The following is a 255-nucleotide window of genomic DNA, read 5'->3' as shown; positions in this document are numbered from 1 at the left end:
ACTACTGCTTAGCCCTCTTACTGTATCAATTTCCTTATGCTTTTTTTTATTTTAATTTTTTTGGGGTTTTTTTTTGTTGTTGTTGTTGTTGTTGGTTTTTTTGAGATGGTGTCTCACTCTGTTGCCCAGGCTGGAGTGCAATGGCATGATCTTGGCTCACTGCAAGCTCCACCTCCCAGGTTCACACCAGTCTCCTGCCTCAACCTCCTGAGTAGCTGGGACTACAGGTGCCCACCACCACGCCTGGCTAAGCTA

Source organism: Mandrillus leucophaeus, unplaced genomic scaffold (assembly GCF_000951045.1).
Source record: "Mandrillus leucophaeus isolate KB7577 unplaced genomic scaffold, Mleu.le_1.0 Scaffold91, whole genome shotgun sequence".
NCBI classification, from domain to species: Eukaryota; Metazoa; Chordata; class Mammalia; order Primates; family Cercopithecidae; genus Mandrillus; species Mandrillus leucophaeus.
Note: the sequence above shows the minus strand (reverse complement) of the source record.